This window comes from Lissotriton helveticus, chromosome 3_1 (assembly GCF_964261635.1).
Source record: "Lissotriton helveticus chromosome 3_1, aLisHel1.1, whole genome shotgun sequence".
Lineage (NCBI taxonomy): Eukaryota > Metazoa > Chordata > Amphibia > Caudata > Salamandridae > Lissotriton > Lissotriton helveticus.
Window position 1 is genome coordinate 827374499 of NC_136061.1, and position 24100 is coordinate 827398598.

Genomic DNA, 24100 nt, shown 5'->3' on the forward strand with positions numbered 1-24100 from the left:
GAGTCAGGCACTCTCCATCATAGAAAGAAAGATCATGGTGTGTATGCCCCTCAATGACAACATCTTTACCATCCTCCTGACTTCCATCACACATCGATCAGAGGCAGCAGAAAGATAATTGTGAGAAGAGATGAATGAAAGAGAAGAGCACAATAGAAATAAGGAGTGCAATTATCAATAGTACAGTAGGTTCAGTGGGGCGGGCCGAGTGGTTTGACTGACCTCACGCATTACAAACTAGGGTATGGGAGACGCACTTTTCTTGCTTACACCTTAACTACACCCCACTGAAAAAATTAATAATAATAATGTAGAGAGATATAATTTCTGACCAAATCAGTTCTAAAGATGTAGTTGTTTGAACATGTGCAAGCACATATTATGGTTTTAAATTGGAACAGGTACCCATTTTTTGTACCTTAGAAGGTTGAAGTACCTACTTGAACATTGACAGCACTGGATGTTGGTGTGCAACACGATGAAGACATTTCTTAGTAAAAGTGCCACTGCAGCATTTTGTAATTTGTCGTCTATTAACCATGCTTGTTTTCATTTAATCAGATGATGATGGTAAACAACCTCTCAAAGTGCTCAAATGTATCAGATAACAAGCACAGAATAGCAAGGCTGCTGAGCCTATAGGAGAAACAGACCAAATATTTCACTGAGAGGCACATATCGGCTGCTGCTTTACTTTGAGCCATATTTGTTTCACAGATACCTAAATCTCAGACCAGCGGGTCTGACTGTGCCACTGGGTCGCTGGATCATTACAGTCTTGGCTATTTATTGATTCTCTTGGGCAGTGATGCGACTTTACTATGAGAAACTGATAACCTCTGTTTGATGGAATGGTAGGAAACAATAATAAAGACCCGGAGGATATCCATACCTGGTATAAGCTTCATAGCCCCTGTTTCTACTTCGTAAGCATCAGTAGGGTGCAACAAAGTCAAACATAGTTCAATAGTGTTCAGGTATGAGTTTAGATGCAGTGGATATTTTCTGTATTTTTTTTACAGATGGTTCTGTCTTCTCCAAAGAGGAGACTTTTTAATCAGATTGACTAGGTATATGATCAATGTGCAGCATAATCCTGATGGTTAATTGAAAGACATGGTATCAAATACAAAGTTCAAGCTCTTTGTTAAGAGGAACAGGATGATCAATAGGTGTGATGTATCTACAACTCTGTTTGAGTATGGATGAGACGTTCAAGTAAAATGAAAGGACTTACAAAAACCCTTGTGTCAGGTTTCCTTCCTTCTGCCATTAGGTGATACCCACAAAAGCCCTATGGGTTCATAACTTTAGATCGGTTTGTGTTAAAACATTCACAAATACACAGCGGTGTCTCCTCTGCAATGGCGGAGGAGCATTGCCCCACTGGCTCAGAACCAGCAGCTGAAAAATAAAATAATATTTTACATTTGTTTTATTTTTTAGCTGCGGGATCTAAGCCAGTGCATATAGGGAGGGTTGAGGTTGTTCCATTGGAGGGGGGAGAAGGAGTGTTTAACACTTCTAAGTGCGCAAGTCTGTTTGGCCGGCCTAGGATGGCCGGCCAAACAGACTTGCGCTCTTAGGTTTCTGTAACCCGGTTGTATTCTACTTCTGCAGCCAGGTTCGAGAAAGGGACAGACTCCTTGTCCCTGAGCGGAGCATAAAACCAACCTGCTCAGGTCAATCCCCATTCTGCTCTCATTGTATGAACATCCATGAGCCCCCCTCCTGAAGCCTTATTAGGCCCTTGGAACCCCAGGGCTGTTTTTTTTAATTAAATGGGAGGGGGGCCAAGTCGCCCCCCTCTCTGAGCCTTATTATGCCCCAGGGACCCGATCTCCCAGGACAACTACTTCAAAAAAAGGGGAGAGGGCCACACAGGCTCCCTTCCCAAAACTTGTAAGGCCCTGGTAACCCCATCCCCCAGGCTGTTGATTTTAATTAAATGGAAAAGGGGGCCACATGCCCCCCCCAGATCTTTTTAGGCTCTGGGGCCCCATCTCCAGAGCCACTACTAAAATTAAAGGAGAGGAGAAATGCAAAGAAAATTGTCAATTGTTAATGGCTTCTTACTTATAACCACTCAATCCAAATCCAACTTTCATTTTCGTATAATTCAATTTCATTGATTGTTAAATGTCATGTACTTTGTGCAATCATACCTGTGGTAAAGAAGAACTCTGTAGAGTAGCCACTTTCCCATATTTAGGGATCACTTTTGATGAGAGAGGGAACTGGGGACCACAGTTAAAAAACAGAAATATCTCCCTTGCAAGAACATCTTCCTCTCTACAGGGCTTCTCGAAAAAATTGGGAGCAAGGCCAATAGCAACATTAATGAAAATCTATAAAGCAAAATGCCTTGCGGTGGCCACATATGGTAGCTCAATTTGGGGATATTGTTCCCCGGATAGTATACAGACTACAGAGAATACATTTTTAAGAGCTATTCTCTCTGTGCCACAGTCTACCCCATCATATACAATTCACACTGAACTTGGTGTAGGCTTTATTTCAGACATGATAAAAATGGCCCCTCTACTAGCATGGTTGAAGATCAGTTTGAATCAGGAAATTCCCCTTAATCATATTATTTTGAGAGACTGCTAACAGCTAGATAGATCTAACAAAATGTTGTGGCTAGCCTACATTAAAGGCAGTTTTGCTAAATTAGGGAGACGAGAGCTTTTTTCATCCCCAGAGTCTATAACAACAAAGGATATTGCTCCGATTAAGGGTACAATGGGAGAAATGCTAAGTATGGAGAGGGAACAAATGGAACTAAAAAAACCTACGGTGAGGGCTAATATAATTATGAGCACCCAAGAAGGCCCTGAATTGCATTTAACCATTGTGAATCGACCATATCACCGGTTCCTTTTAACTCGATTCCGTCTTAACTTGATTCAATTGAACCTTGGTAATTTTCCATCTTGGAGTACCCCTGAAAATGCAATGCCGTTTTCTTGTGACAACTTTTCTATCCAGAATACAATGCACTTTTTAATGTTCTGTGGTCACTACTCGGCTATAAGGGCGAAATATCTGATCCCTATACTAAAGGAGGCTGGGTTTATACAAGTAAAGCCAGCACTTTTGTTTCTACAATTACTGCAGACCCCTAGGATTATGTTTCATGTTGCCAGTTTCTTAGTGGGAGCCGCTAGGATTAAGAATAGGAAGATGACCAATAACTCCTATAATGTTGTTTTATAATGGATGAATTCGAGTACTATGTTTACATTACGGGATTGTTTGATGATTGAGAATGAAATATGGGAACCAATAATGTCTGTTACTTTGTATTCTTTTTAACTGACCTCTTTTTTAATGTATTTCTAAAGGGTAATATTTTTAAAATAACTTTTGCACATATTTCTTACTGTGCATATCAATTGTGATTTTATCTTGTATAAATTATGTATGTTAGTATATGTAAATTTTTGTTTAGTGCTAGTGTCTTTTTATGATATTGATTTATCGAAATAAAGTATTTTGACTGACTGACTGATATCCAATGTGCACAATTCAATGGTCACAATCAATCTTGGAAAATTACGTCCAAACCCTAATAGATGCAACAATTTCTCATAAAACACATCCCAATTTACAATTGCAATTCAATTCCACACTTATTATGTATCTTCAATGTAAAATTTGCTAACTCAAGGTGTTATATTTTTTCCAAATGTTAAAGCTGGATTCAAATGTATATGAGCAGAACTTGATAAATCTGCATGCAACCAAAGTATTTCATACATATATGATTTGCACAGGATTATCTAATATCAATTTGGTTCTAAGCCTTCTAAATTCACGAAATGTAATCAACTGCACAGGTATGGTACATAAAAAGATTTTTTATACAGAAACGGACCTGTTAAAATAAATGTCCTTAAGATCCAAGATATATCTAGTTGTAGAAGATTAGGGGGTTGATTTATTTCTTGGCGGACAGCGTGCAGTTCTACCACTGGGATGGAGTAAATTACTCCTGCCGTATGGTTCATACTTTATCAGTAAAACTGTGTGTTTTTTGGACAACATAAATGTCGAAAATGTGAAAGACTGATTATATGCAAACCATCAGGATTTACTAACCTTAGTCCTGACTAGCTCACAGTGCACCATCTGTACCCCTAACCTTGCAAGGTGACAGGGGGTATGTGCAACCTTAGAACAGGACAACCCTGGCTCCCCAAGGATATCATGGAAACAGATCTAGAACTCTTTTTTTTGGTAACTCATGCATGACCAAAGGGAGACACAAGAAATTCTTGAATTGGGATTTCAATATTTATTGAAGCAATATGATTCATGTGCAAAATATGTGCACTGCAACAATCAATAGAAGAAAACAGAGCAGAGTAATCAGCATCATGAGAATGGTAAAGAAAATGAACAAAGGAGTGATGTTATTTAAATGATAACCTTCACCCATGTTGCTGTGCTGATGTCCCAGTCAGGCTGCCATTATTGATTCTATCCTGACAAAGCTGTCGCAGAGCGAACACTAATAAACTACAACATTTTGTGCAGTAAACTTTAGCTTTCATACAGTGTGTTCAAGGCTCTTATCATATGCCTACAAAGATGTGTAAATGGAACATTATCCAAAGTATCATGCAAGGACATGTGTGTCAAATGTCATTATTCAAGAAAAAGATGGTAACTTTAAATGTGAGCGTGTAAAATGGTGGTGGTCCCCCCCCTATGTGACCAAATGACATTCTGTCCCCATGGTGCGAGAAGCCCGGCTCATTTACAAATGACCATCAAGCAGGTTGTCATTTATGAAACGATTGACAGGAACCACCATCATGGCGGTTCTTGGAAATGCGTATTACTCAGTGCTACGGTAACAATATAATAGCCTTCTTTCAAGGTATCTCAGAAATTTCATTCAAAAGGTCCTTGATATCCACCACTGGCGGCCGATCCCAGCACCGCTAGGGTGGTTGGCGGACTAAAGTCTGCCCGCCATCCTAATAGATCCCTAGGTATTCAAATACCTAAATCCATCATCAGTAAGCAAGCCTGTTTTGTAATATGTCCTTAGTGTGCCTTTGAGAGTATTTCTGGAAACAGTAAGTATGTCATTCTCAGTAAGTCTGGGTGGTGAACTCCGCTCCACTGGCGGAGTTTGCGGAGTTATCCACACTCCACGTTACGCGGAGCTCATGGAGTTAAAAAAAAATCTGCTTCGCGGAGCTGAGTTTTTTCCCTCGCTCGCATTTGTCAACATCAAGTTGACAAGCGCCAGTGAGGAAAATCCACCCCTGGCGAGATTTTTCCTCATTCGCGATCGTCAACATCAAGTTAGCGAGCACGAGCGTGGAAAATCATCTCCCGGCGAGGTTTCTCAATGCGGGCGGTCAGATTTTCTCATTGCGAGTGGTCACTGCTTTCAATCAGAAACCGTCCCTTCGCATTGAGAAAGCTGCCACTCGAGTAAAAAACTACTCGAGCGGCAGAAAGGGAGCAGTGCCCGCGTGCGCTGTGAATGGTGTCATTTCCGATGATTGCACAGTGCGAACAAGCATCTGGCACTGAAAATCACTGAGAACAGCATTTATCTAACACACTCCCCTGCTCGTGGAGCAAAGTTTTTTTTAGCACTTCGCGGAGTTCCGCGAACTCCGCCCAGGCTTAATTTTCAGCAGGTATGTAGTTGTCCGTTACACTTGTCTACTATCTTTTTTGTCAAAATCTCATACATTCATTATAACATCACTTCCCTCTTTGTCTGCTTGGCTGATAAATTATAGAAGGCTCACTCTTCAAATTCTGTAAGGTTTATATTTGAACATGTCTGGTAGAATTCCCAAGATCCCTGGTTGGCTGAGGTAGGTTCCGCAGGCCAAGCAGGGACCCTTGAGCCCAAATGTTAGGGAAAAGACAGGTCACCTCCAGAGAATGCCCCTGCTCCACCCCCTTGGTAGCTTGACACGAGCAGCCAGGCTTATCTTCAAGGCTTAATGTGTAAAGTATTTGCAATTATGCTCAGAGCGATCCACTGATGACACCACAAATAGAATCCACACGAATTTCATAGAAAACAAGTATATGTTTAGAAAACGATATACGATGCGACCACACGATTCTAAACCAACATATGCATCGGGGTAATGTTCCCCCTGGCCTATTAATATTGAGCTAAACTAAACAATCCTACGTAATCCTAATGTCGTAATATGCAGTTTAATATGCAACAGTCAGGTACTTTCCAACATAAGAATAATGCAGATCGTAATACGGTTATCTGGCGATTTGTACTGTCACTGTAATGCAGTGTGTTGGACCTAGGGAAACCCAAGTCACATAGGGTAGCTTGGCACTAAATGGCAGGCCTAACTCCAAGGTACATGTGCTAAGTTTGCGTCACACCCTTCAGTAACATAACGTCCATCCACTCAAAAATAAGGACACTACACCGCTTTTGGAAAAATACGACTTGTTTTATAAAAGTTCTCTTTATATCTCCGAGGTTACTTAGCAGTCTTAAGTCACAGCACATAAATTAGCTCTGCATAAGAGAAATCAGAAACTAGACAGTTTTTATAGAAGAAAAATCATTACTGGCATTTCCTGACGTTCCTTTACTGCACTTTAAACAAATAAGACATGCATAATTAGCTTAGAAGTTAGCAAGCATAGATATTTCCTACATCCAGTTTGAGCTATTCATCCAATTCTGATATTAGTAACCCAGCATGAGGTAGTTCAGTCTTCACATATAAATAGTTTCAGTAAATTGCCTGCCCAGTTCTAACCTATGGCACTCTTAAATGGATTCAGTGAAATTGCTTAGGCAATTGTCTCGATGGAGTTCACAGATCTTGATGGGGATTAAACAACTTTCACCCTTACTGCACTTCCACTTATTTGCTTAAGTACTGCCTAAAGTTTACCCCAGTCTGGTTCACAGTCGACCTCAGCGATCTGCTCATGTCACTATTCCACGTCGGAAACCGGTGGCGACTCAGGCTCTCCTTCACGAGGCTCAGTCAGGCACCATCGGCATCCGCTTAGATTCAGCGCTTCCTCCCTCTCGCTCTTACCGGGAGTTTCGCCTCAGTCCGGCTCCGCTACCTCCGCTCACCTCAACAACGTTAATCCGAGGAGCCCTCTGACCTGGCGCTGACAGCTCCGGCGGTTGACAGAACCGGAATCTCCCCGCACTTCCTCCTTCCGCGTTGTTGATTACTCGGCGCTGCGCCCTCCCCTCAGGCATCGAGAAGGGTTGAAACCAGACGCCGGCCAACCTCCTCGGGCTTCCGCCCCCTTCTTCCGCGTCACTGGTTCTTCAATGCAGACTTCCGCGAAGCCAGCCTCTTGGTCGAGTTCTTTTAGCGGCTCTCCCCGCTGGCCCTCCCGAACGGCCCGGAGTGGGTGCGACAGCCGTTTCGAGGCACGGTCCACGCAGCAGGCCCTCACACGGTAGGATTCTTCCCTTTTCCTTTCGGGCTCTCAGGACTTCGGGTGGACCGTCAAAATACTGCTTCCTCGCCCGCTTCAAGGCGACAGTCCAGTTTAATTCCCGAAGGGGCGGTCAGGCAGAAGTTAACCCCCTACAGATGGGAGCCTCTTTGGGTGATTTCCCAAATCAATCAGCCGCTTATCCAGGATAGTCCAACCAAGTTACTTTCCAGTCACGAGTCAATAGTTGGAGCCAGGGGTGAGGTCTCGGTGTTAGGGCTTAGTCCGTAGCAAGGGGGACAGACCAGCACAGTAGAGCAGCCGGCCCGTGGGTCGATTTAACCCCTCACAGTGCGCTTTCCTCCCTTCACTACTGCTTTACTCCTCACCAACTATCACTCAACCTCCTCTGGACACTCTCCACTAACCTTCAAAATGGCCGCCCTGGTTCTGGCCTTATATAGACTGACCACAAAGGTTCCAGCAGGGTCCAGAAGATTCTGGAAGGTCTCTATTCTACCCGATGGGTCTTTCTCAAGGGATGGCAGTTATGGCAGTTGATGGCCACCATTTTAGATACCTCCTAATTTTCAGTCAGGAAAGACACCTAGGCCTCAGGAAAAAAGGACCATGAGGGCAAAGAACACCTAACCCCATAGGACAACACCGCAAAAATTCAGTGGACATAAAAATTAAGGGTTTTGAGGGGCAAAAAGAGGACAAAAATAAATAAGTAAATTGGAGGGACTACCCAAAGGGCAGACAGGTCTAACACGCATCCCCCCCAGCTGAAAGTGGGGAGAGCTACCCAACCCCTTGGGAGTCCTCATCACTAAGGCGGAAATACCTAGAGAGACCATCTGCATTGGCGTGGTCCACTCCAGGCCGATGTTACACCCGGAAGTCCATTCCCTGTAGGGAGATGGACCATCTCAACAGCTTGGGATTTTCCCCTTTCATTTGCATCAGCCAACGAAGGGGTCGGTGGTCGGTCTGAACCAGGAAGTGCAAGCCAAACAGGTATGGCCGCAACTTCTTCAGAGCCCATACCACCGCAAAAGCTTCCCGCTCAATTGCACTCCACTTCTGTTCCCGGGGAAGCAGTCTCCTAGACAGGAAGACTACAGGCTGATCCAGACCCTCTTCATTGAGTTGCGATACCACTGCCACAATGCCATGCTCAGATGCGTCTGTCTGGACAATGAACTCCTTGGAGAAGTCTGGGGCCCTCAGGACCGGTGCTGCACACATTGCCTGTTTCAATTTCGTAAAGGCTTGCTGACAAGCCTCTGTCCAGACTACCCGTCGAGGTTGTTTCTTGGAAGTGAGCTCTGTGAGGGGCGCTACAATAGTGCCATACCCCTTCACAAAGCGACGGTAGTAACCTGTGAGGCCCAGGAAAGCTCGGACCTCAGTCTGGGTCTTGGGGGGTTCCCAGGCCATGATTGCCTCAATCTTTGCCTGGAGGGGCTGCACTGTTCCCCTACCCACCAAGTGGCCTAGGTACACAACCGACCCCTGCCCAATCTGACATTTGCTGGCTTTGATTGTCAAGCCAGCTTGTTTCAGGGCCTGAAGAACTGCTTGCAAGTGATGCAAATGGTCCTCCCAACTGCTGCTGAAGACGGCAATGTCATCCAGGTAAGCAGCGGAGAAAGCCTCCATTCCGGAGAGGACCTGGTTCACCAGCCGCTGAAAAGTGGCAGGGGCGTTCTTGAGCTCAAAGGGCATCACACAGAACTGGAAGTGTCCCTCAGGCGTGGAGAAAGCTGACCTTTCTTTTGCTCCATCTGTAAGGGAGATCTGCCAGTACCCTGAAGTGAGGTCAAAGGTACTCAGATATTGGGCAGCTCCCAGCCGGTCAATCAATTCATCCGCCCTAGGGATCGGATGAGCGTCAGTCTTGGTTACTGAGTTCAGTCCCCGGTAATCCACACAGAACCTCAGTTCTGGAGTGGCGCCTGGTGGAGCAGCTTTTAGCACTAGAACCACTGGACTGGACCAGGGGCTACTGGAAGGTTCAATAACTCCTAGCTCCAGCATCTTGGTAACCTCACCGTGGATGCTGGCCTTTACCTTGTCTGACAGCCGGTAGGACTTTGACTTCACTGGTGGACTGTCTCCTGTGTCCACATCATGGGTACACAGGTGGGTTCTTCCCGGGACAAGGGAGAACAACGAGGAGTACTGCTCCAATACCTGGCGGCAGTCCTCTCGCTGCTCAGGAGTTAGGGATGGGGAGAGAATCACTCCCTCCACCGACCCATCCTTTTCTTGAGACGAGAAGAGATCAGGGAGAGGCTCGCTTTCTGCTTCCTCAGCACCATCAGTCACCATCATCAAGATGACCTCGGGCCTCTCATGGTGGGGTTTGAGGCGATTGGCATGCAGCACCCGTAGGGGCTGTCGAGGGGTCTTGAGGTCCACCAGGTATGTGGCCTTACCCTTCTTCTCTAACACCTCAAAGGGGCCTGTCCAGCGATCTTGAAGGGCACTTAGCTCTCCAGGTTCCATCACCCACACTTTCTGGCCAGGCTCCAACTCCACCGGGTGAGCGTTGTGGTCGTACCATTCTTTCATTACTGCCTGACTGGCTTCCAAGTTGTCAGAAGCTTGCTTCCACAACTTTGCCATTTGGCTCCGGAAGGCCAGCATGTAGCTCCCCACATCCTGAGGAGGCTTTCTGGGAGATTTTTCCCATCCATCCTTCACCAGGGTGAGAGGTCCACGCACAGGGTGCCCGTACAACAGCTCAAAGGGGATGAAGCCCACTCCCTTCTGCGGCAATTCTCTGTAAGAGAATAGCAAACAGGGTAGGAGGACGTCCCATTTCCTCCGCAGGCTCTCAGGCAGACTTCTTATCATGCCTTTCAAGGTCTTGTTGAACCTCTCTACCAGTCCATTGGACTGGGGGTGGTAAGGAGTGGTGAACCGGTAGGTCACTTCACACTCCTTCCACATTGCCCGCATATATGCTGACATGAAGTTGGTCCCCCTGTCGGACACGACTTCCTTGGGGAAACCCACTCGGGTAAAGATCCCCATCAGGGCCCTAGCCACAACAGGTGCAGTGACAGTCCTCAGAGGAATTGCCTCTGGGTACCGCGTGGCGTAATCCACCAGAACCAGGATAAACCTGTGACCAGCTGTAGTTGGTGGATCCAATGGCCCCACAATGTCGATGCCCACCCTTTCAAAGGGGGTGCTAACGACAGGAAGTGGTTCATGGGGAGCTTTCAGCTTCACCCCTGTCTTCCCACTGGCTTGACAGGATACACACGTCCGACAGTAAGTGTCGGAAGCCACTTTCATCTGAGGCCAGTAAAAGTGGGGGACAAGCCGGGCAAAGGTCTTGTCCTGACCTAAGTGTCCTGCCAAGGGAATCTCATGAGCCAGTTCTAGAAGAAAGGCTCGGTATCGTTGAGGGACTACCAAGGCCCGTGATGAACCGGGCAAAGGTACTTTGGGTTCACTGTAGAGAAGTCCATCCTCACAGTAAATATGGTAGTGCCCCGCAACGTTCACTGCTGCCTGGGCTTCGGCCTGTCGCCTCAGTCCCTCAAGGGTAGGGCACTCCTTCTGGCCCTCACAAAACTCCTCCCTGGTAGGCCCTCCCTCCACATGCCACTCGGCAGGGATAGGTAAGTCCTCCAGGGAGACTACTTCCCCTTCCACGGACTCCTGGCCCACCACCGCAGGTGGCCGATCTGTCTCATGGGGCGTGGAAGCCGAAGCAGGCTCCTCCTGTCTTCGGGTCTGTCCCTTTCTGGCAGTGGGCTGGGCCATTGTTCCAGGCTCCAGCCCCGGCGAACTCCCCCTCCGGGCAGTCGCAGACCTTGTGCTTGCACAGGCCCAGTCAGGTGTACCCAGCATCTCCGAATGAGTCCGGTATTCCACCTCCTTCCAGACATTGTGCTCCATGTCATTTCCCAGAAGACAATCGACTGGCACGGCAGGGCTTACGGCAACTCGAAGTGAACCTGCAACCCCTTCCCACTCAAATGGAACCTCAGCCACAGGATAGTAGCCCAATCTGCTGTCAGCCATCGCGGCGGGGTGGAGTACATGTGGAATCACCTGCTCTGGAGACACCAGTTGACTCCTTACCATAGTCATACTGGCAACTGTGTCTCTCAGAGCCTCCCCTCTCTGGCCATTGATGGTGACCCATTGCCCATACTTCACAGTATTTGAGGGCACCTGGATCTTAGGAACCATCTCCCGATCTCCCAGGGACACTAAGGTGACACCCGCCCACTCACCCCCCTTATTTAAGGGCAACTCCTCCCCGAGCACTACACTAGCTACTCCTGGGGCTTTTCCTCCAGTGGGAGGGGGTGGTCTCTTTGGGCACTTGACATCTCCCTTATAATGTCCAACACCACCACACTCAAAGCAGTGGACAACCCTTGGCTGCTGGCTTTGGCCAGGATGAGGGATTCTGGGCGGGTTAGCCTTAGGGGTGAATCCTGTTCCCTTTCCCTGGAAACTGTTTTGGGGACCTTTTGAGAACTCCCGCTTTTTATCTCCCCCCTCCTTCTTCTGAGGGGCGCCCTGTCCAGCCCTTTGGGAATCCCCTCCAGTCCCCTTTGAGGACACCCGGGTACTTGCCCAGATGTCCGCCTCCTCTGCAAGCTTTCTGGGGCTGGTCAGCTTGCTGTCCACCAGGTGTTGACGCAGCTCGGGAAAACATTTCTCGAATAGATGCTCTTTGAGAAAAAGGTCATATAACCCCTCATAGTCCCTCACCTCGCTGCCTTGTATCCAGCCCTCCAATGCCTTCCTTGCATAGTCCAGGAAATCCACCCAATTCTGTGTGCCTAATTTGTGACTTACCCTGAACTTTTGTCTGTACTTCTCTGGGGTCAGCCCAAACTTTTTAATCAGCGCCACTTTCATGGTGGGGTAGTGGGTCTGCTCATCCTGCTCTAGGGCAAATAGTGTATCCCGTCCAGTAGGAGGCATGTATTTGTATAAACCACCCCCCAGTGTTTTTCCTGGATCCCATGGGCTCTTAAGGAGACCTCATAGGCAGCCAGCCACTTGGCGATGTCATCCCCTGAGCTGTAACTGGCAACTATATCTTTAGGTAGGTAGGGTCTAGATTCCCTGGTCAGTTCTTTTGTTTCGCTGCCACCATTGGGAGAGTTAGAGGGTCCTATCTGTAGGGCCTTGAGTTCTAGCTCCCTTAGTTTAAACTCATGAGCCATCCTCTGTTCCTCTTTCTCCTTTTCCATCTTGGCTAACTCCCACTTCAGCTGTCTCTTTTCCCTCCTGTCCACTAGTTCAGCTTCGGTTAAGCTTCTTCCGGAGACACTGCTGCCTGCCCTTGAACAGGTCCTAGGTCCTGGTAGTAGGTTCCCCATCTCAGGTTGGAACAATCCATCTACCCCTATGACTGTGTCCCGGTCCGTCCCCTCTTCCTCCTCCTTTCCCTCTCCATGTGCTGCCACCCACGCTCTCAAACTGGTCTTGAGTTCCCCCTTCTTGGCACCACGCTTAAAAAAACTCCCATCTTCTGACAAAAGTCTCTAAGCTGGGCTGTAGTATAGGTCTCCAGCTCCTCCAGAGCAAATTCCATTTTGCTTATGAGAGATATAGAGACAACCACTCGGGAAGAATTGGTTCAAAAGGGACAATTCAAAGCTACCTCCACCCACCACCAGGAGTAAATTTAGAAAAAGCAAAAGTAGTAATTGGGAAGTCCGCCAGGAGAAAACTCCAGGTGTAGGTCTGTGGAGTACGCTTTGTTACTTCAGAGTAGATGCAAACACAGTTTTCATCCCACCGCTAGACACCAATTATGTTGGACCTAGGGAAACCCAAGTCACATAGGGTAGCTTGGCACTAAATGGCAGGCCTAACTCCAAGGTACATGTGCTAAGTTTGCGTCACACCCTTCAGTAACATAACGTCCATCCACTCAAAAATAAGGACACTACACCGCTTTTGGAAAAATACGACTTGTTTTATAAAAGTTCTCTTTATATCTCCGAGGTTACTTAGCAGTCTTAAGTCACAGCACATAAATTAGCTCTGCATAAGAGAAATCAGCAACTAGACAGTTTTTATAGAAGAAAAATCATTACTGTCATTTCCTGACGTTCCTTTACCCTGAAAGGAGAGTTCTTTAACCACTCCTGCACTTTAAACAAATAAGACATGCATCATTAGCTTAGAAGTTAGCAAGCATAGATATTTCCTACATCCAGTTTGAGCTATTCATCCAATTCTGATAGTAGAAACCCAGCATGAGGTAGTTCAGTCTTTACATATAAATAGTTTCAGTAAATTTCCTGCCCAGTTCTAACCTATGGCACTCTTAAAAGGATTCAGTGAAATTGCTTAGGCAATTGTCTCGATGGAGTTCACAGATCTTGATGGGGATTAAACAACTTTCACCCTTACTGCACTTCCACTTATTTGCTTAAGTACTGCCTAAAGTTTACCCCAGTCTGGTTCACAGTCGACCTCAGCGATCTGCTCTTGTCACTATTCCAAGTCGGAAACCGGTGGCGACTCAGGCTCTCCTTCACGAGGCTCAGTCAGGCACCATCGGCATCCGCTTAGATTCAGCGCTTCCTCCCTCTCGCTCTTACCGGGAGTTTCGCCTCAGTCCGGGCCTGCAGCTCCGCTACCTCCGCTCACCTCAACAACGTTATTCTGAGGAGCCCTCTGACCTGGCGCTGACAGCTCCGGTGGTTGACAGAACCGGAATCTCCCCGCACTTACTCCTTCCGCGTTGTTGATTACTCAGCGCTCCGCCCTCCCCTCAGGCGTCGAGAAGGGTGGAAACAGACGCCGGCCAACCTCTTCGGGCTTCCGCCCCCTTCTTCCGCGTCACTGGTTCTTCAATGCAGACTTCCGCGAAGCCAGCCTCTTGGTCGGGTTCTTTTAGCGGCTCTCCCCGCTGGCCCTCCCGAACGGCCCGGAGTGGGTGCGACAGCCGTTTCGAGGCACGGTCCACGCAGCAGGCCCTCACACGGTAGGATTCTTCCCTTTTCCTTTCGGGCTCTCAGGACTTCGGGTGGACCGTCAAAATACTGCTTCCTCGCCCGCTTCAAGGCGACAGTCCAGTTTAATTCCCGAAGGGGCGGTCAGGCAGAAGTTAACCCCCTACAGATGGGAGCCTCTTTGGGTGATTTCCCAAATCAATCAGCCGCTTATCCAGGATAGTCCAACCAAGTAACTCTCCAGTCACGAGTCAATAGTTGGAGCCAGGGCTCGGTGTTAGGGCTTAGTCCGTAGCAAGGGAGACAGACCAGCACAGTAGAGCAGCCGGCCCGTGGGTCGATTTAACCCCTCACAGTGCGCTTTCCTCCCTTCACTACTGCTTTACTCCTCACCAACTATCACTCAACCTCCTCTGGACACTCTCCACTAACCTTCAAAATGGCCGCCCTGGTTCTGGCCTTATATAGACTGACCACAAAGGTTCCAGCAGGGTCCAGAAGATTCTGGAAGGTCTCTATACTACCCTATGGGTCTTTCTCAAGGGATGGCAGTTATGGCAGTTGATGGCCACCATTTTAGATACCTCCTAGTTTTCAGTCAAGAAAGACACCTAGGCCTCAGGAAAAAGGACCATGAGGGCAAAGAACACCTAACCCCATAGGACAACACCGCAAAAATTCAGTGGACATAAAAATTAAGGGTTTTGAGGGGCAAAAAGAGGACAAAAATAAATAAGTAAATAGGAAGGAATACCCAAAGGGCAGACAGGTCTAGCACAGTGCATAAAGCAACAACGTGGCAAACTGGTATGCCCCCGTAATGCAATGCGTACGGTCCCCCCTTCAGGTACTCTGGTGGGAAAAGGCAGTACAACATGTAATACAATTATCAGGCAATTCGTTATGCAAAACGAATGCAATATGGAACACATATATCCAGCAGTTCAGTATGCAACACTAATGCAATGTGTAATACGACAATCCGGCAGATTGTGGTGCAGGATTCAGACAATGCGTAACACATCTATCAGGCAGTTCATTATGCAAACCTAGTGCAATGCGTAACACACCTATCAGGGAGTTTGTTAGGCAAACTAATACAATGGGCAATACGACAAAACAGGCAGTCCGTTGTGCAGAAATAAAACAATGCGTTATACAATCGTCAGATACTCCACTACGCAGCAGTTATGCAATACATAAGTTACACCAGCACTGTTCACGGTGCCGCCGGTGGTCTCTCCTCCACTCGTGCTGGCTTGCGGTTAGTCTCCGGCCACAGTTGCCCCCTACATGGGTAAGATAGAACACAGTACCTGCAGCTTCGCACTCAGGCACCGGTGCTGCCACTCCCTTGGCACACTGGCCTCAATCCGAGCCAAAGCAGAGTCTGGCACTGCAGAACAGATAAAGAGGCCGAGAGTGTCTCCCTCCGAGCCAAAGCCCCGCCCCAGGAGTCGACACACATTACCTGGGAGGCGCAAACCCACTCTACTCTCCTCGTCCAGAGACTTGGGACTACGATGTAATCTCTGACTTTCCGGGCAATGGGAAGATCCCATGCTGCACACTACACCAGCACTCTGAGTCACGAAGACTCATGGGAACTCCAGGTGTACGTAAACCAGACAACTTCTCACGAGGGTCTCAGGCTATGCACAACACACGCATGCAGCGTCGCTGAGACACACTTGATCTTCTTGTGCCAACGATCAAAAGGCACAACTTGCACAGGTCTCAGGTAGTAGAAAGCACACGCATTCCACGTAGCTGAGACACACTTTATCCTCCGGTGCCCCTGATCACAGGGTACCTCTTGTACAGGTCTCAGGCAGTAGAAGGTACACGCACACAGCGTCACTTGAGACACACTTTCTCTCCCGGTGACCCCGGGCACCTCCAGTGAGGGTCTCAGGCTGCGAACAGCACACGCACACAGCGTCGCTGAGGCACACTTGTTCTTCTAGTGTGCACGATCACAGGCCAATCCACATGAAAGTTTCAGGCTGCCCAGAAGCACAAGCACACAGCGTCACTGAGACTTACTTGGCTCCTCGGCACACACGTTCACAGGACGATCCTCTCGTAGGACGCAGGCTAGACACAGCACACTCACACTGCAAATCAGGTCCTCGTTTGGAACTCCTGGTGCCCAAGAACACAGGGCACAACTTGCGAAGGTCTCAGGTTCGACAGAGAACACACACCCACGGCGTATCTGAGAGTCTGTTCTGGAAACATTTGTATTCCTGTGTTTCCAAACAGGGAGTCGCTCACCTCAGGCCCTTGGGGATAGTTACTTCAAGACAGAGCACTCAGCAAAGTCCTTCAAGCAGGGGGACTGAGCAAACAGCAAAGTCCCTACAGCCTTTCCTTGGTTAAAACAGCAAACTGCAGGCCAGCCCCAGATCACACAGCAAGAGCAGTACTGTCCAGCAGTCTATTCAGTTGTTTCTTCCTTGGCAAAGGTTACTTTTGATCCACGAAGTAGCTCCAGTCTTGTTCACACTTGATCAAGCCGTTCTCCAAAGTTCAGGGGCTTCAGCTCGCATAGTTATACCCCGAAATGGCTTTGAAGTCTTTTGTGTTACAGGGGGCACTGGCCCTTGCTCAAAACAGATCTGGGTGCCTCCCTACCAGTGACACCCTCTCCCTTTGATTAGTGGGGGTCTGGATTCTCAATCACTCAGCAGGAGATGGGACAATTGTTTTAATGCACCAGCTCAGGCCTCTTCATCTCTAGGCCTATTCCTCCTCCTACACACCAGATGCAGGTCAGCCTGTGCATCTCACCTCCTCCCCTGGGTCAAGACATTCCCCAGATCCTATCACTTTTAAATCCAGCCAGCCAATCCACAACCAGGCAGAGACACACAGAAATGTTTAAAGCACAAAAACCCAGCCACTTTAAAAGAGTGGCTTACAAACACACAATGCAAAAACCATTTTCATAAAAAGATCTGTTTTTGCAGGGTGAGTTCAGGCATACTAAACTTCGCCTTTCCATCTTAAGCCCTTGGGGAGATACGCTGGAATATATATTACACAGCCTCCCCATTCTATTCTAACGGTTAAAATGGGTTTTCAGCAGTGAAAAGGAAATGGAGATTATTTCACTGCCAGGACATGGCACACACCTTGGTACATGTCCCACCTTTCACATGCACCGCACCCAGTCCAGGGGGTACCCTAGACCTACCATAGGGGTGCCTGATATGTATGGAAAGGGATGGGCAGGGTCGGTCAGTTTTTCAGTATGCAAAAACTCAGGTACGTCATGAAAATCCCTGAATAGTGAATCATTAAATTAAACATTGAGTGCGTAATGGTTGCCAACTCGAGGAAATGACACACCTAACATAGCATATGCATCTCGTACAGCAGTACAGGAGCATAAAGTCATGCAATGGCAAGTATGTAAACATATTATTCCAAAATGTAAAATCCATAACTAGGAAATTGGAAGGAGGAAGGGTGAGGGGACATGCAGTGGCATGGCAAGTATTTAGGTGGTACTGAACAGGAATGGAGTTTTGCAGAACAGATGAATAACAGTGCGGGCAGGGCGGTGAGGTGGGCTCGCCATGTGTCTCCACTGATTGAATATTAAGGTAAGAGGTGGGAGAAAAAGGACAGGGAGTATATAAAATTGATAAAGCATCCTAGGGAGGGTGTTAGTGGGCTAGCATGTGATGTTATAGGTTTCAGGGGGAGGATAGTCTGGGGACATAAAGTGTATGAATTGGGTTAAAAGGGTGTCCCACTCTTGGGATATGGAGATTTGGCAGAGATGTTGCGCTTTCTCATAGCGGAGGGCTGTCACTTCGGCTGTCCCCCATATGAGCACTGCGCCTGGCGTGCTGCTAGTGGAACTGCACTCTGAGCCCTCCATTGTGCTAAAAGCATTTTCTTGGCAAGTAGGTGGACTAACCCAGCAAAGTGAGTTTGTTCTGAGAACGTTTTATTTAGTTTGAAAATGAAAAGGGTGAAGGTCTACCAAGTGGAAGAGCCCATGAGTTCAGTGACCTTGACCATTGTAGTGTGGACACCATTCCAGTAGGTGACAAGGGCAGGACAGGACCACAGCATGTGGTGGAAGTCACATTCCCAATCTGACAGTGTTGGCATTTTGGCCTGCTCTAGGTAAATAGTGGTGGAGTTGAACAGGTGTGAGGTACGCTCGGTGACGGACATAGAATGTTATGTTTTTGAATCTGTCATTTCTGGAGATGCTTTGAGGAAAGGTTAGAGCCTGATGTAATGCAGTGCCCTCCCCCTATCCTCCTCCCACTCTGCACATAAGGGCCTGAGAGAGATCAGCCTGTGGTGTCATATTACCCCGTAGGGCCATGTGATCAGGTATCCACCCTCCCCCATGGTGAGAAGTACCTCAAGGATAGCGTGGGTAGTAGGTTCCTTATCCCGTGTTGACCATAAGGTGTAGCAAGTGTTGTGCAGTTGTCAGCATGTGAGGAATTGACTTGTGAGAGGTCATGGTCTGTCTGAAGTTGGTCAATTAAAAGGAGGTGACCATCTGAGAAGAGGTCACCAGCTGTGGTCAAAGACCGCCCATGCCAGTGTCTTAGGTCCGAAGTGGAGTATGTTCCTGGGTAACGCTATAGGCCTTGTAGTGGGAACCCTGGAATGTATGTTGTTACATGTCATGTGATGAAGGGTGTAATGATAATACATTTGTGAGCTACCATCAATTGTAAAGCGCGCAGGGAGTCTGGTAATAGAAGTGAGAGCACAAAGCCTCCGATAGTAGCAGCTGTGAGGGGTATCATTGTACGTTTCCTCCAGTTTGTGATTCGCCATCCGTCTAGCCATCCACTGCAGCTGTACGGCCAGGAAGTAGGCCTCAAAGGATGACCTGGGACACCTCCTCCAGCAGGCAACTGCAATTTCTTCAGGGATATCTGGCAGTGGCTGTTGCCCCAAATGAGTTCCACTCACAGTGCATTGAGTTCAGAGAAGAAGTCAAAGGGGGTATCATGGGTAGGTTGGTGAAATAATATAGGAGGCGGTACAGCCTTACCATTTTTAACACAGTGATCTTCCCCATGGATCAAATGGTAGCTTTGTCTAAAATTGAATGAATGTGTTCACTGCTGCTAGTGCGGGTCGTAGGTTGCCTTCTAGGAGGTCATATGGGAAGTGATATAAGCAACTTCCCAGATACCAGACTGCGGAGTTCTGCCAAGCAAGCGGTGCCCCACCTAAGCAGATCACTCGTGGGATAAGGTCGGAATGTAGCTGGTATACGGATGATTTGTCACAGTTGACCGCAAGGCCTGTGTGACTAACAAATGATTGGAGTGCGTCTTGTATGGGGATAATGTCTGTGTGGGTGTCATGGAGATACAATAGGAGTTCATCGGCATATAGAGATACTGGGGGAATCTGATCTGCGATGGAAATGCACCATCTCGGACCGTCCCTCCACAGTTGAATGGCCAGCGGTTCCAGAGTGACTGCGAATAGCAGGGAGAGAGTGCACCCCTGCAGGGTGCTGGGTTCGAACGGGAAGTGGGCATAGGTGTAATGTCCCAACTGGACTATGGAGAGAGGCTTGATATACAGTAGTAATGTGTAGCCTAAAAGGTATTTACCTATGCCCATCAGTGCGAGGATTTGAAACAAGTAGTCCCAGTCGAGGGGGTCAAACGCCCTTTTCAAATTCATAACCAGACATGCGGCAAAAGGGAGTTTTTCCCAAACTTGATCCTGTATGTGCAACAGACGCCAAAGATATATTAATTGGCCGCCTGTTTATGTATATTACATTGGGACTGGTGCCCCATAAATGAAATGAATGAGGCATCTTTACCCTCCCCCACTTTTGTCCATGGTGTCTATATCAAATGTGTTCATTTATGATTGTGTGTAATGTATTGTTGTATTAATGGTGTACAAAGTCTTGCAAAGCAAATGAGTAAAAAATGACTGAAATGAAAAAGTTGCCCGCTAAGGATTTGTTGGCTAGGTGTGGTGAAAAAACGGCAAATGCATCACCCCTGGCCAGCAGCACTGATTGTGCAACCCACTTAAGTAGCACTTTACACGTGTCTAAGGCATGCCAGTGCAGCCTCTGTGTGCAGTTTTAAACTACCATTTTGACCTGGCAAATAAACCTTTTTGCCAGGCCCAAACTTTCCTTTTTTAGTACATATACAAATAAGTCACCCCTAGAATAGGGCCTGGACAGCCCAGAGGGCATGGTGCTAAGTATTTATAAAGTAGGACATGTACTTTTAAGTTTTACATGTCCTGGTAGGGGAAAACCCTTGTATTTGTTTTTCACTACTGTATGGCCTACCTCTCCCATAGGATAAAATGTGAGTTATCTTATTACATTTAATAAGCAGTAATTTCTAAATGGGAGCAGGTAACTCTTAGACCTGGCATCCATGGCGTGGGTTTCTCTTGTATTTTTTGCCTTTGCTTCCTGTGTTTTTACTGTATGTTGGACTTCGTTTTTGCTGGTCTAGATGCTTAGGGCACTTTGCCACTGCTGTTCAGTTCCAAAGTGCTCCCTCTGTAAATTTTGGCCATTGAATAGTGTTTCCATAATTGGCTTATTTGGTTTACTGTTAAGTCCCTAGTACAGTACACGTTGTATGCTGAGAGCATGTAAATCTAATGCTGCTAGTGGGCTTTCAGCACTGATTGTGCCATGCACACCAGCAGCCGTGCAAAAGGGTCTCAGTCGTGCCATTGCAGTGTCTGTCTGCAGTTTATTACTGCCATGTCAACCTTGCAAGTGCACCCATTGCCAGGCCCTAACCTTACCGTTTCTTACATGTGAGTCACTCCTAAGGTAGGCCCCTGTGGGCAGGGTGCAGTGTATGTGAATGGTGGAACATGTGTGTGTCATGTCCTGATAGTGAAATCCTGCCAATTTTGTTTTTCACAATTGAAAGGCTATCTGTCACATAGGACAGAATGGGATTTTATTTATACCATAACTTCCCATTGGGACAAGATGGGAAGGTAAAGTTTAGTATGCCTGAACTCGGAATATAAAGTTTAGTAAGGATGATTTTTACATTCTGTGTTTTAAAATACCATTTTTACAAAGTAGGGTTTTTCTTGCTTAGCCATTTTGTGTGCCTCTGCTAGGTTTGTCTAATCCAACAAACGTTATTTCGGTCGGTATAGGCCATAAAAAGTACATACTTAAAAACACTTGACAGAGATAAAAACACATAACGAAAACCAATAAATTACACATAAATAACACAAATTGCAAATGTAGCAGCATTAGAATACATCACAGTGATCACAGGGTGGGAGGTTTGTGGAGTTCAGGCTTTCATCTCATCCTCAACGGTATACAACCTTTACAACGCAACTTTTACAACGCACTACCATTACAACGAAACTTTTACAATGCAACATCCATTACAACGCATGCATTTACAACGCAGTCATTACAACGCATGACACTACAACGCACACCACTACAACGCATACCATTACAACGCAGTCATTACAACGCAGTCATTACAACGCATACCATTACAACGCATAGCATTGCAAAACATTATACCCTTACACTATCCAACATTTACCCTACTGTTGCACCCCCTGGAGTTAGAATAGTAATTTTTACCCCTACACTATCCAACACTTACCCTACTGTTGCACCCCCTGGAGTTAGAATAGTAATTTTTACCCCTACACTATCCAACACTTACCCTACTGTTGCACCCCCTGGAGTTAGAATAGTAATTTTTACCCCTACACTATCCAACACTTACCTTACATGCAATGCAATGTAATGCGTTGTAATGGTATGCGTTGTAAATGTAGTAAGCGTTGTAGTGGAATGCGTTGTAAAGGTAGTTTCAAAGAATTCGTTGTAATGGCATGCGTTGTAATGGTGTGCGTTGTAATGGATGTTGCGGTGAAAAAAATGCGTTGTAAAGGTAGGTGTTGTAAAAGTATGCGTTGTAAGGTCATACATCCATCCTCAACCAACTACTGTTTCAACGGCCCTGTGTAAGGCCTCTGGAGACATAAAAAAACATACAGTTTTACTGAAATAAAATTTCATTTTGTCACTCGTCTTAGTTGTTAACCCCTTCAGCGCTAATGACAAGGGTAACTCGTCATGGACTTTCCATTGATTTCAATGGAAAGTCAATGGAGCTCATCGAGCACCCTTAGCAGCCAAGTGGTTAAAACATAAGGAGGGTTAAAAATAGGTTAAAAGTTTAAAAAGAAAAGCGAGTGCATGTACTTTGGGCATTTTATGAGTGCAGTGGCACCAACACCCTACGACTTTGCCACATTGAGTTTAAGAATCGGGATACAGCAAAAACAATGGGAGGGTGGGTGTCATACTTCAAAACTCTAAATGCCACCACACAGTGCATAAACCCCAAATTGCTGCAAAGTGGGACGAGCCAGCGCTGTCCGGCTATTTTATAGCCAGGACAGAAGAAAAGAACATGAAGCTCTGACTCATTCACACAATTGCAGGCGGGGCACCCAAGGGGAGTTGCTTTTGGCCATGTGTTGCTGAAAGCACAGAGCAGCAAGGTCCCTATCCTTAACTGAATGTATAATTTCCTTGCCAAAGTTGGTTGAATATAATCCCGGAAGGACTCAATCAGATACTCGTCTTTAATTCTTAGAAAGTCAGCTGTCAAGGGTCGTGTCCAAGGGCCGAGTTTCCCTGGATGTCTGTTAGTTTGAGCAACCTGTAGGCTCCTGCAAGTTCAGGATGTGAAATTACTGGGCACGTTTCTTCAGGGTTGGGCCATAAGCTAGGTGTACTCAGCCTACAGAATAAATCCTTTATATACAGGAGCCATGTTATTTTATCCAAACCCAGGAGACTCAGTAGCTCCTTTAGCTCTGACTGGTAGACTGCTGGTTCTGGAGTCGCCTACATTCTACACCAGAAAGTTAATGGCCTAAGTCCAATCTCATCCGCAATTGGTCTAATTCCTAGGTCCAGGCGTAGGGGGGTGAGGGGGTGCTTGGCTGAAGGCCTAACATCTGTCTCAAAAAATGATTCTCTATTTTGGTCAGTGTGCCAGTGGGATGGTGATGCCAAACTTCAGCCCCATATATTGTGGCGCCCCTTGCTTGCACTGTGTAGATATTCGCTATAGACCCAGCCAGTTTGTGGATGGAGTTTCTATACATTTTTGTACTTCCCCCTACATGTCTGTGCTAGCTTATGGCTTGCTTTAGCCAGCTGCGGGCCCATTCAAACGTTTCGGACACATAGGTAGTCAAAGACTGACACCCTCTCGAGTTCGGGTGGGATGTGTTAGCTGGGTCGAAGACCATAAATTTGGTCTTCAGTGTGTTGATCTCCAGTCTCCTATTTTTACAAAAAGTAGCGAAGTTATCAAGAACCCTCTGAATGCCCATGGGTGACTTTGGTAATAACAGTGTGTCGTCCGTGAACAACATTGTTAGCACCTTAATACGTGCTAGCTTTGGGGCATCATTATCCTTAACCTCATTTAGTTGGGCAACCAGAGCATTGATAAAAAGGCAGAACAGGGTAGGGGCGAGCATAGAACCCTGCCTTACTCCGCTATTGGACTGGGAAGCGGGAGGATAGTTCCCCCTAATTTTCCATACCTAACTTGAGCAAAGTTGCCCTCATGCAGTCTCATAAACAGGCTCAAGAGATAGGGGGGGAGTCCCAAGTGTTTAAGTACCTCCCACAGTTTTTCTCCGGGGACGAGATCGAAGGCCGT